This window comes from Colossoma macropomum, unplaced genomic scaffold (assembly GCF_904425465.1).
Source record: "Colossoma macropomum unplaced genomic scaffold, Colossoma_macropomum, whole genome shotgun sequence".
Taxonomy (NCBI): Eukaryota; Metazoa; Chordata; class Actinopteri; order Characiformes; family Serrasalmidae; genus Colossoma; species Colossoma macropomum.
In genome coordinates this window covers 31247564-31260029 of record NW_023494796.1, presented here as the reverse complement: position 1 = coordinate 31260029, position 12466 = coordinate 31247564, and the positions used below count along the sequence as shown (strand labels likewise).

At 39.2% G+C, this 12466-nt stretch overlaps 1 long non-coding RNA gene across 1 annotated transcript; it reads right to left on the bottom strand.

Moving 5' to 3' along the window:
• Window positions 1-10190: 10190 nt before the first annotated feature.
• LOC118816913 lies at window positions 10191-11125 on the bottom strand. Its single transcript, XR_005007912.1, has 2 exons — window positions 10971-11125; window positions 10191-10496 (listed from the first exon to the last, which is right to left on the bottom strand). It is a non-coding gene; the product is annotated as an uncharacterized LOC118816913 (long non-coding RNA).
• Between the last annotated feature and the right edge of the window lie 1341 nt (window positions 11126-12466).

The window sequence follows — 12466 nt, the reverse complement described above, 5'->3', positions numbered from 1 at the left end:
GAACAGCTTTTAAGGTAGCATTGAATTTAAAGTGTCACTGTGTTTAAGATGACACTGAATTTAAAGATACAGTGAATTCATTGTACCAGAAATCTAAGGTGACAGTACATTTAAGGTAGCACTGAATCTAACATATCAGCAAATTTAATGTGACAGTAGATTTAAAGTATCACTGAGTTTATAGTGGCAGGAGATTTAAGTGGCAGTGAATTAAAGATATCAGTAAATTTAAGGTGGCAGTGAATTTAAGGTAGAACTGCATATAAGGTAGCACTGAATTCAAAGTGGCACTGCCTTCAAGACGGAACTGAATTTAAGGTGAAATTGCATTTAAGGTAGCCCTGAATTTAAGGTGTCAGTGAATTTAGGGTGTCAGTAACCTAAAACTCCATCGATTTCGCAAAATCAGTTCATCATTTAATGGTTTGGATGTAAACAAAATCATTCAGAATAATTTGGAGTGAAATGCATCTCTCTAGGGAAATTTACATAGTCAAAATTGTTCACCATTATAGTACGAGGAACCAGATGTCCATATGTCTACACTGCAAATATCACCATTTTATCTTTTATCCAAAATGACCAGTGAAATTATGTGTGTCTTGTAAGTTTTTATATGTCACGCTGATGATGGTAAAGTACTGCGAAATTGAAATTCTTTGGGTACTGTTTTTTCCTTACAACACCCTGCATGTACCTCTCCACACTGCACGCCTTTTGGAGAACCGTCCAACTGTAGAGCCACAAATTTATACACCGGCAGTTTCAATACAGCAGAAAACAGAACCTAGATAAGAAATGTTCATGAGAAAAATAAGTCAGTCGTTGTTAGCCACTGTGCCTATGTGACTGGTAGCTGTTAGCTTAGATCAGATTGTCTAACATTTGTTGTTGAGACCAGCACTTTCCATACGCCCTGGGTTGCTCTGTGTTGGTGCCGGCAGATGCACCCTCTCTCTCCCTTTTGGCTCTCTCTCTCTTTAAACTGCTGCAACTCCTTTATGTTTTCTGGTTCAAATTGATATGGATCTACAACATTTTGGGAATAGACGTCCTCAAAGTCCTCCACATACTCTGCCAAAAAAGGTAGGAAAAAAGTAAAAATAAACTGTAAACAAAAGCTGTTTCTGGCGTTAGCCATGCTGAACCGCTGTGGCTACAGGCTAGTAAAAGCATGTTAGCTTATACGCCTTGATCTCAGTTGAGAATGCGGTTTTGAGAGGAACCGCGGAACTAATCCTGGAGTAAAACTTTATACTAGGCCAAAACTAAATTAAAACTAAACTTTTTAGGACAAAACTATCATAAAACAATGTCTCGGGTATCAAGCCATGTATTCATAGCCATTTTGTGTAATAACTTAACGGGATGTAGCTTTTACAGCCATTACTTTAAATTACTGTAAATTTCTCTGGAAAAGCGCATTTCACACCAAACCACTCTGAATGATTTTATTCATATCTAAACCATTGAACGATTAAGTAGTTTTACAAAATCAGTGGAGTTCCCCTTTGAGGTGGCAGTTAATTTAAAGTGGCAGTTGATCTAAGGTAGATGAATTTAAGGCGGCACTGAATTTAAAGTGGCAATGCATTTAAGGTAGCAAAAAAATTTATGGAGGCATTAGATTTAAGGAATCGGGGCCAGTGGTTTTAAGGTAGGCCAGTGGTTTTAAGGAGCAGTTTATTTAAGGAAGTTAAAAATTTTAGGTAGTAATGCAATGTGGCAGCGAGTTTAAGGCATCAGTGAATTTAAGGTAGCAGTGAATTTAAGGTAGTACTGAATTTAATGTGGAAGTCAATTTAATGTATATGCAAATTTACTGAATTTAAGATCGCAGTAGATTGAAGTTGGCAGTAAATTTAAGGTGGCAGTGGGTTTAAGGTATCAATAAATGCAAGGCTGCATTGAATTTAGGGTAGCAGTGTATGTAAGATTAATAAATTAAAGGTGGCAGTGTGTTTAAGGCATCAGTAAGTTTAAGGTGGCGGTGAAACTAAGGTGATAGTGAATTTAAGGTGGCAGTTTAACATAGCATCTGGCAACACATTACCATGTATCTTGGATACCATAGCAAATACCTAGCAACAGCTAAGTAACACCTTATGAACCATCATCAGTCTTCCACAATTTTAATGTCTTAAAGTAATTAGTTGGCTTTTTCAAGCCAACTTAAAGTTCGTTCACAAACTTTCCCATTCTAATCTAAATATATTACTTTTTATGTACGGTCATAAAGAATTCAGTATTCACACATGACATACATTTATTTTCTGTGGGGGAAATCTTACAGATTACTATGAGGGAAAATTATTATTTTACACTGAATACACATAGTTGTATTTAAGTATGTCATGCAGTAACTTAAGCCTGACACTGAAGGATGATGATGAGCACATGTGTGTATATATGGACATGCCATAAAATGCATAGGTAAGCATCACATGTATCACAGCTTTTTTGTGCTCACCAGCAGTTTAGGAGAAAGACAATGGAATGATTTCTTGCTTGAACTGTATAATAAAACCTGTTATCTCAATTTCTGCGTAAGACCTATTAAGTTTTCTTGGGAGAAACTTTGTAAGTTTGAGTAAGACATAAGTTAATCCAATCAAATTTTGGCTTCTTGATTGCCTTGTTACGAAAGCAAAAAGCTTCATGCCTAAAGGTTTTATTGTTTTATCGATTATATAACCGTAGTGCATTTAAAACTGGTTTAAAATTCCCTATAAACATCACACTAATGGTCTATGTTACATTAGTAATAGCCAATAAAAACCACTCAGCCAATGAAATTTAAACAGATCAGCCACTGAGACGTCCTGTTAGAAGGTACAGTGACTCTAAAACTCTAAATGGAAGAAAGAAGAATAGCTCCAATGTCAGGCAGGCTAAACATGTGGCAATGTGCCATAAAGGCTGGGGTCTGTGTGATTCCCAGTGTGACTCACTTCAGGGTTCTAGCTGCCCTGATAGCAAGAGGATAGCGGACCACTGTCGGCCCACTGATGGCAAAGCTGGCGGTCCACTGGCATTTTGCTCAGCGTTTTCTGGGCAGTCCACCGGTGGTAAAGCAGAGTATTAGACACAATTCCGCTTATCATCACTCATTTTCCACTCTCAGTCCAATTGCACAGTGTCAGCAACAACATTTTCTGTGAAATCATTTTGTACCAGGCCAAGTCATGTTTTTTTGCTCTCTCAGTTGTTTATCTACGTTCCCAGCAGTGGGAAACAGTCAGTGGGGGGCCAACCTTATCAAGCCAGCAGACCAATATATGCTCGCTATCTGGGTGAGATGCTCTTGTTGATGTCTCTAGTGAAACTTTAGCCAAAGTAAGGCAGACATGGGACGTTTAAATGCAAAATAGTCTTTGGCTGCCTCGTGGTCGACATATTAAATTGCAAGGTAGAGCCGTTTGGCTCCCTCTAGTGCCTGACTGATTGTATTGCAAAACAACACTGTTCTTGGGTGCCATCTAGTGGTCAAACTAGTGTATTTCAAATGAAAATCACCCTCTGGCGCTACTGCTTCACTCACAGGAGCTGTTGGCACGTTACTGTTTTGAGAGGCACGCGTCATTTCTGTGTGCCAGTTGCCCCTCGTTACCAGTTATTGATCAGTCCGTGCCATTTCCGGAAGGTGGAGCTGCTGGATTTCCTGCTGCCAGATGCCAATCAGGGACTGACCCTTGCTGAAAAAAAAACTCTGATTATTGTTTCAGATTTTGTAGAAGCCTTTGGTCTTTGAAGAGTCTTTGTAAAACAAGTCACTAGAAATGATATTTAGATTATAACGTCTTGATTGCACTCATTATGCATTATGAAAGCTAACTAAACAATTACTTGCCAACATTTTTAATATTCATTTTATATTTCAAACTCTTTAAAACTGGCACAGTGTTTACACCATAATAACCGACTATGTTACATTAATAATGGACCAATCAGACAGTGAAATGTTAACTGGTCAGCCAATGAGGTGTCGTGTTAGAAGGAGAGTCACTCAAAATGGAGGAAGAAGAACAGCTCCAAGGTCAGGTAGGCTGATCAGACATTATTATGAACTGAAATGCTGCTGTTATTTTAGTAAACAGTGTGAAAATGCAAAGGTACAAGAACAAAACAGAAGCAGTGACTTCAGCAAGACCAGATCAGCTCAGAGCTCCGTTTACAGACCTCAGGAGGGCTTAACTGTTAATGTTTTCAACATTAATGTGGAAAATGCTAACAAAAACACTCTCTAACTGCTAGCACACATGCTAATAATGTTAGCATCAGCTTCCTACATCACTTTTGTGAAGTATTTACAAAGTGCTAATTGTAAAAATATCAATGGTGCCGTTCTAGTTTCTAGGTGCTCTTAGTGCTCTGTAATAGTGATTATAGTGATTCTCTTCTCACCTGATGGATAGTTTAAGACTGTTGGAGAGAGACTGTGAGATCCACACAGAGAACTTTGCTCAAAAAGAGAAAACAGAGAAAAACTCATGACCTGCAATGGAAACATTCACATCATCTAAACTCATCCACTTTTCTCTCTTTGGGGAGTTTAGTTAACCACAAACTTCTTTTTAAGAGCTGTGGTTTTTGAGTTCTTGTTCTAGATAAAGAGGAGTTCAGTCCTCCAAACTAGAACACAGTCACAGCCTCACCTGAGGGCTGTGTAAGCTAAGCTGAGTTCATTTCAGCTGAAGGAGCTCTTATGGTTTAAGCTCAGCAGCGTCTCTTAAATCTAAAAGCCTTTAATTAGTAATTAACTCCACCTGCTGCTGGTGATGAGGAAGGAAAGTGCAGAACTGCGCCATCTGCTGGTATTGAGGAGGGACAGTGCAGAACTGCGCCATCTGCTGGTGATGAGGAGGGACAGTGTAGAACTGCACCACCTGCTGGTGATGAGAAGAGACAGTGTAGAACTGTGCCATCTGCTAGTGGCCTTCAAAAACAGTTTAGAATCGTCAGAGAAGATTTCAGGTCACCAGGACATTCAATAACACTTATTAACTTATTCATTTTTTCATTAATTATTTAATTAAAAACTAAAGGATGGAATGACAAAATATTGAGTGTATCTCAGTCAAAATATTATAATCTTTAGAAACTGATTTAGAAACAAAGGTGATCTTTAAATTCTGGCCCTCCTACATTGTTGGTCCACAACAGTCACACCAGAATTGGCCCACAAATATAAACTCAAGGCAAAGCTGCTTTCAACTCCACAGCATCTGGCCCTATTTTGGCCTCAATGCCTAACATCTGCCCAGTGGTCAACCAGCACTCGCATGTGAAAGCCGTTGTGTTTCTGTTGGCTCCTGATGGTTTTGTATTGTGTTTTGTCTTTTTTAATGAGTTGATATCACAATGTAAAGGACCCTAATGGCTTAACGGTTTCCAATAGAGACCACAAGTTTCCTGTAGAACACCTTTACATCCCAATATGATACCATCAAATTAACTTAGAATCAGACATTGGTCACCTGTTAAGCCATTAGGATCCTTTACATTGTGATATTGACCCATTAAAAGAGCCAAAACACGTCACAAAACCATCAGGATCCAACAGAAACACAATGTTTTCCATGGTTTTTTTCAGCAGGGATGGGGCTGATGCCGCATGTTATGCTGTACCATGTGTCATATGCAGCACCTCCAGTTCTGGAAAAATGTTCCAATGCCATTAATGATTCTCAGAGTTTGGAAGTAGCGCTCACCCTTACAAGCACTGTCCGTATCTTAAGTGTGAACTGCTAACTGATTATTCAAATAGAATCTTTCTGACATGTTTTTATATATTTATTATTATGCATAGCTCTTACCCATCAGGAAAAATTAAAAATATGACAGCAGTGAAATTTGAAGATTATCTTGCAAATGTTCTTATTTTATCAGTCTGTGGAGTGAGAAAAGACGAATAGCCGTTCTTCACATTTCAGAAATGAGTTGCAAATTGTGCAAAAACTGATGAAATGTTGTAAATACGTTTGTTTTCTTTCTCTCTACCAGCTCTTATCATGTTAACTCTGTGATGCTATCAGGAAACTGGGTCTGGATTTTGGCCTCTGGATCTTCATTCCATGCTGAAAAGTTTCTGGTTGTTGGTCTGAGTTCAGTCTGAAAGATCAGTCTGAAGCGTCATTCAGCTGGATTTTCTGCAGCACAAATAACCTTCCCAGAATGCAAGACACCAAGAATGTCATGGACTTATTCATCTTGCACACGAGCTTTGCATATATTTGCATATTAATGAGAAATCAGCCAATCAGAGAAGCCAATTAAATAAAAATTAAAATGAGTCTTTATAAGGCTTGTGATGTGAACGGTGTTCTCGATGACGGTGAAGGTGAGAAAACCCCTTAAAAACAGGTATTTCTTATGATTGAGAAGCCTAGTTCCATAGAGTAAATACCAGCATCGCAACAGGGACGTTTTTTTTTCAAAGTGCTTTTCAAAATGTTTCCACAAGTGCCTTTATGTCCTGTTTTGCTGGCTGTGGCCGCCGACCCGGGCCACCACCCCAAGGCTCAGGGCTGGCCATGGCCGCCGACCCGGGCCTTTGCCCCCAGGATCAGGGCTGGCCGTGGCCACCGTGTCCACATTCTCTGTAAGGCCTAAAGCATCTTCTGATTCCCGAAGAATCAGTGAAGTGCTCTGACCCCACCCATGGTAGGCAGAGAATGAGGCAGAGTAAATTTGGGCTGGCACATTGGCTCCACCCCTCCCACTGCTGAAGTGGCGGTCCTTGAGACCAGGCAGTATTTGCCTAGCCTGCCACCTCTATCGCATTGGAAGGGGAGCAAAGCATTTAGCACAACCTAAATGTATAAAAGTAAAAGCAGTTATGGACAGTAACTGCTTCAAGACTAGTTGTCAAATTGATGGTGGGTTCTGAGATCCACATATGGTAATATGCTAATTTCCTGAGTTACCATAAATGAGAAACTTGAGGCTCCAAGTTAAGACTAAACAACAAAGCAGTTTACTCTCCATTTGACACTGTGGTCAGAAATTTGTAATTACTAGACAATTTTCACATTTAGAATAACAATTTTTTATTAGAGGTTTGCACAGCATCTTTTGATACCCTCTTGTTTAGTTCTGGACAAGAGAGACTTCAAGTGTATTTTTTTTTTTCCACTTTACAAAGAACAAGCTTCTTCTTATGAACAGCAGCTTATGAACAGGACTGGCTCTCAAATTGATGGTAACTTCTAGTCATTTCTTGACACGGCAATATGGTAATTATGCAAATCTTTTGAGTTACCATGAATGAGAAGCCTAAGGCACCGAGCTACGTTTGACCAACCAAGCAGCACCCTCTCTTTGACATTATAATTTAAATTCAGAAGTGTAAATCATTTTCTTGTTGGTTTAAAGTCAAACATACAAAACTGTTCTTCTCATGACACAGCCTGTAACACTCACAGATAACAAGCTCTAGACTGTTTTACACAGATGTGTTTTTTTCTATTTTATAGTTTTTAAGTACTTTAGTACCAGTCTTCACGTTGATGGTAAACATTTCTGAGACACGTTATCTGCAAGACCACCACTTTCATACCCCCCAAAAAAGCCTAGAAAAGTCCTAACAGCTTTCTCCAAATGCAGAATAAGAACATGAAGAGTGCAGTTTCAATTTTAAGGCTGTAAGCATTTTTTAACTAGCCTTCAATAATATGGTAAGAGCTAACACAGCTGTGTCCGATTCAGCCTATCAGGCACTTCTGAAGAAGCTAATTAGCTGGAGTGGGTGTGGCTCATTACAGGAATCTCCACCCCTCTGATTACTGACCTGTTTCACCTGCTAACACACAAAGGTCCTGTTCTGAGGCACCAGTGAAGCCTTGAGTGTGAACTTTCTCCAGTGTTGAATCACATGATCCACCCAGTTTCCATAGTCAGGTTTCTGGACCTTTCACAGTCACCAGTGCTGCAGATGCAGTGGGATTCAGGATGGTGTCCAGATGATAATGTGCTTGATTTATCACAGCATTCACTTAATCAGTCAGATCTTGACAAGTTGAAGTAATTCTGATTTAGTTTCATTCAGCGTAAACAATGTAAGATTGGTGTTTGATATATTTTCACACGAGACTTTTCACAAACATTCTTTGAATTTGTAACAGTGTATTAACTTTTTGTCCAAACTTCATGACATTTAGCGGCCATTCTGTCGACAGAACGGAGGTCTCCTCTCATATTTTAATGTTCTTTAATAAAATATTTTGTCCCTGTACGTCTGTAATCAGATTAACTTGGACACTGTTCTCTCACTGTGTGTGAAATGCTGTCACTCTGTGTTGAGCTGCTAGTGAGCAACGAGGGGTGAAAGTGGAGGCATGAGACCCCCCAAAACAATTCACATTTGTTAAGCTTAAACAGGCTGCACTTTCTTCATGTCAAATAATAACACGTATACAACTGCCAAAATCAGCCATAATCCTCACTGGTTAGACTGATATATGTAAATGAGGTCTGTTCTTATTGGCTGACCTGCACTGGCTAAACTGTCATAGGCTGAATGATAGGGGCTAAAATTGTTTCAGAAAAGCAGTGATTTCAAAACAGGGTGTAGTTTACTTTCCATGTATGGATCTCAGAGTGAATGGCACATTTCTAAAATATAATAATGTTTACATATTACATCAAATATATTTATTAAAAAGTGAGGAAAATCAGTTTTCCATGATATAGCATATTGATTTTCAACCTTACAAATATAAATACACCCTTTGCAGTTGAATTATTTGTCAAATTATGCACATTGATTTTAGAAAATGTAGTTACCCATACACAGCTGAATCAGCATTTTGTGATTGAAATTTGAATAGTTTGATTTTTGCTGCACTTCTTCAGACTAAACAACCATTGTTAATACATGGGATTCATGTTTTTTTTTATTTACAAAAGCAGAAAATGAAAAACTGTAACACGGATATAGAATATTTTTATTTAAAGATCCGTAAGGTGGTGTGTTCATTAGTGAGAACCCACTTTTTTAAGAGTTCAGAGTTTTTCCTCTTGCAGCATCCGTCTCCACAGTGACTTCTCAATTTGACTGGTCATCCTGGTGAAACAAGCCAATCACATTCCAAAAACCTGTGAAAAAAAGTTCTAGCATGGCTGTAAAAAACAAAAAACAAATATGTCCTGTATCTAACAATAATCCCTCTCTTCTGTGGGAAGGAATAATTACAGTCCTTTACTGACTAAACTGAGCTGGCAAACTTTTTTTAGATCTTTGTGGCCATTTAACCCTTCGCAAATGTTGTATGGACAAACACCATGACATAACATTAGAGTGAACAACGACACAGCAAGCAATGTAACTAGCGTTAGCTAGGTTGTGGGTTAGCAAGCCGTCATTACACTTGCCTATTTTTAAGCTATCCAGTTACTTTCACAGACAAATGAGACAAAACAATACTGACTTTTTGGTTCTATGAAACTGTAAAATCAAGGTAATGTTAAGCAAATGCAATGAAGAAACAGAGCAGCCCCCTCCTCCTTTTTCATGCCTTTGACTCTCGATGAAGCTCAAGTCAGTTTTTTTTTTCCCCCTTAAATGGTGCGGCAGTTACATTCCAGCACCTCAGCTACTCGTTCAAGTTTTCCCATTCCACCTTAAATTGTGCAGCAGTTGCATCCTGGCACCTCTGTTTCTTGTTTGAATTTTCCTGTTTCACCTTAAATGGTGCAGCAGTTACATTCAGGTGCCTCAAGCAGAATTGAACCGCTGCACAGTTTAAAGCCAAACAGGAAAATCAGAATTGAAAACCCACTTCAGCCTCATCAACTTTTTGATATCTCCCCACTGCTGAAACGCCCCACTGTCAACTTTTGGAGGTCTCCCCACCATTGAAATGCCTCATAGTTCAGTCTTTTCACATGTTTTCAGCTAATATTTTTGAAATGTATGAAGTGTTTAGAAAGATTTTACACAGACTTTAAAGAAGAATCATTGTATTCATCTGGTTTTATAGCATTTTCTAAATGTGTCCCTACTGGTCCATCCTCTATTCCAATTTATCAAGCTAACAGAAAAGAAAAAACATGCGTACTATTCAAGTATCATGGCAATACATTTTTACCATATATATCACTGACTTTTAGATTAATGTATAGCGCTGAACAGCATTCGCTGCAATGTCAACACAAAGCTGTTATTGACAATGAAGGAAAATGAAAAAATATATTAGCACTTGGAGGTGGATATAGTTTACTGCTAAACATTTTTTAAATATAAACATACTCAGTTCAAAATTTTAATGAAGTTACAATAACAGCAGGTATGTATAAAGTCCTGAAAGTGATACCATATTGGATGGATATTGCTTCAGTGCTGCAGTGCACATTGCCTAAGGTTGCCGTCACCTACCCAAAACAAGTTTTTAATTAAAGTGAACGCTTACATCAGTACACATCCTCCATCAGCTTAACAGGCCAAAGGTCATCTGACAACAGAACAACCACAATGGCACCAAGCAGGACAAGAGGAGCTGTTAGAGAAATAAATGAAAAGACAGAGATAAATGATCAGTTGAAAGTATAGAGTCTCTCACATGTTTACATACAGCACGCCTTCTTACTGCAATACATTAACCTGATTATTAGCTGCTGTTAAGCTAAAGACAGTAATTGGGCAATAGTACACAGATATCCTTACACAACACAGCAATAAAGCATTTAAACTCTGTGGAGATGGTTATGGTACGTCAATGAGTGCATTTACATGCACTAAGTAATCTGATCATAATCAGCTTTCTGCAGTTATCTGATTATTCAAATGGCCATGTAAACTGCACACTGTGATTTCTTAGATCAGAGTAAGGTCTAGAAATCTGATTAAAAAATCTGATAAAGAGGCTGGATTTTAGCTCAGTAATCAGATTTCTCAGTGCATGTGAACTCTCACTCTGATTTCTTTCGGAGCTCTCAGTCTGCGCATGTGCGAAACAGACCGCGATACTTACCTTTAGCTGAGGTGGACTGCAGTGCATTGTTGCCTGTAGAAGATGAGCCGCCAGAATTGTTGTTGTTGTTGTTGTTGGTAGTGTTGGTGGTGGTGGTGTTGTTGGTGTTGTTGGTGCTGTTGGTGCTGTTGGTGCTGTTGGTGTTGTTGGTGCTGTTGGTGCTGTTGGTGTTGTTGGTGCTGTTGGTGTTGTTGGTGTTGTTGGTGCTGTTGGTGTTGTTGGTGCTGTTGGTGCTGTTGGTGTTGTTGGTGTTGTTGGTGCTGTTGGTGTTGTTGGTGTTTTTGGTGGTGGTGGTGGTGGTGGTGGTGCTGGTGCCGGTGGTGGTGGTGGTGGTGCCGGTGGTGGTGGTGGTGCCGGTGGTGGTGGTGGTGCCGGTGGTGGTGGTGGTGGTGCTGGTGCCGGTGCTGGTGGTGGTGGTGGTGGTGGTGGTGCTGGTGCCGGTGCTGGTGGTGGTGGTGGTGGTGGTGCTACCTACTGTTTAAGAACGTCTCAGTCAACAGTGACATGAGTGCAAACGTCCATGTCCATTTCATGAAAATGTGTTGTGGGCGATTAGCAGCATGAAAAAGTTGTATTTTGTTGAAAATGCTTACTCTGAAGTACATTAAAGTGTATCTAATCTGGTTCTAATGTTCTCACCTAAAGAGCTGGTTGAAGGTGGTGCAGTGTAGAGTTCTGAGCTGTTGGTGGGAAATTTGATCACCGGAGTCCCCAGTGTTCCTAAAAAAAGGAAAATAAAAGATTTTTACATTGTGTGGTTTCAAACACATGCACAAAAACATTTATAACTTTCTAGAGGAAAGAGAAAGTATATATATCAGCATAGATTTTTTTTCCAGCAGTAAATTTGATTAATTTCCAATGATTGGATAATTTTTAACAATAATCATAAAATGTGCATACATTGTTGCTAAAGAGCTGGCAGTTTACAAAAAAAAAAGAAAATTTACATTTTACTGCTTCGCCAAATTGACATTTTATGTCAGGCATGCACACAGATAGATGCACAGACAGGGGATTTGAGTCACTCTGCATGGCCATGAATTTTCCGTTCCACCTTAAATGGTGCAAAAGTTACATTTCGGCACCTGACTGCTGCACTATTTAAGGTGGAACGACAAATCCATTCAGATGAAAAGTAACCGACTGTATAGCAGTCTCAGTCAGACAGCTCTCCACGTTATTTCACTTTGTGTCTCAAGTCTTTCAGAGTCTTGAGGCAGAAGTCAGAGTCAAAGTCCGAGCCACTGGTGTTAAACTTGAAGACGAGCCACAAGTCTTTCTTGATTTTCTAGAGTCGAGTCTCAAGTCATCAAATTTGTGACTCGAGTCGAAGCCAAAGTCATATGAGTCCACACCTCAGGTCGAAAGCACTTCTACACATCTACTTTAGATTTCTCTTTGTTACTGATTTAATACCATTCATTTTGGACGTAATATCGAATGAGCAGATATAGGGATACTAAGATACTTAAACATAAAGTTTAGATTATGTT